This window comes from Lissotriton helveticus, chromosome 11, assembly GCF_964261635.1.
Source record: "Lissotriton helveticus chromosome 11, aLisHel1.1, whole genome shotgun sequence".
Taxonomy (NCBI): Eukaryota; Metazoa; Chordata; class Amphibia; order Caudata; family Salamandridae; genus Lissotriton; species Lissotriton helveticus.
In genome coordinates this window covers 781,974,240-781,975,151 of record NC_136072.1, presented here as the reverse complement: position 1 = coordinate 781,975,151, position 912 = coordinate 781,974,240, and the positions used below count along the sequence as shown (strand labels likewise).

The following is a 912-nucleotide window of genomic DNA, read 5'->3' as shown; positions in this document are numbered from 1 at the left end:
CGGCTCCTATTCCCCCACCCTCAAAATCATTAAGTAGAGTTTTCACATTGCGGTTCACTCATAATAGAGTGGACATCAGTGTGCCTTAGAGGGAGGGCCTTTTCCCACGATTTGTCATTACTTGACGGAACCGCCACTAATGGTCAAAGGTATAAATTTGACAAACTACCTTGGGTCACTTGTTAGAAAGGTAAACTAGTCTTGAACCAGTTTGTCACGGATAACAGGGCTCCTGGTTCACCGCAAGCGCACGATATTTGTGTAGTTTTGCATTGGTTCTTGGAGGGGGTGGGGCCAAGCAGTGCTGCGACGATTATACCCTGAACTCTCTCTTTCCGACTATTAGTGGAGACTTCTTTACCATATCCTGAGCAGCGCAGCCAAACTAAAGCAGGTGCGAGGAGGGGGTGTTTACCTGCTTGCAGCACATCTAACCTTATGTTTTTTCCCCTTCTCATAGGATGTCCAAACAGTTTCATCCAGGTATTTTCAGCTGCAAGCAATTTGAGGTGTGGGCCTAGACTGTAGTAATTAATCCCTCTGTAGTTTAAAGTGCCTTAAAACTATCTAGCAATTATGTTTTTAACAAGTACATAGCTGACCTTTTGCGATGTAACTTTAGGCTAAGCTAGTTATCCTACTTAAAAGTAGGACTAGTTCTCTCTGAGAAACTCTAATACATAAATTTTTTCCTTCAGGCTGTGCACTTGTGCTGCAAGGTGCTATACAGAATCCTGTTGACTCTCCAGATAAGTTCATGTACCTTAATATCATGGTCCATTACTAGCTGACCGACTTCGGTCTCATGGCATCTAATTCACCAAAGCTCTGATCTGACAGCCCTCAACTCGACAAACGTTAACTTTATGAGAAGCTCTGATACTGATGCAGTTTTTTTAATCTCTTTTGCAT

General features: G+C 42.9%; 1 non-coding gene across 1 annotated transcript; it reads left to right on the top strand.

Annotated features, from left to right (window-relative positions):
- Positions 1-304: 304 nt before the first annotated feature.
- Positions 305-376, top strand: LOC144793252 (small nucleolar RNA SNORD26). Its single transcript, XR_013602851.1, has one exon. It is a non-coding gene; the product is annotated as a small nucleolar RNA SNORD26 (small nucleolar RNA).
- Positions 377-912: the final 536 nt, after the last annotated feature.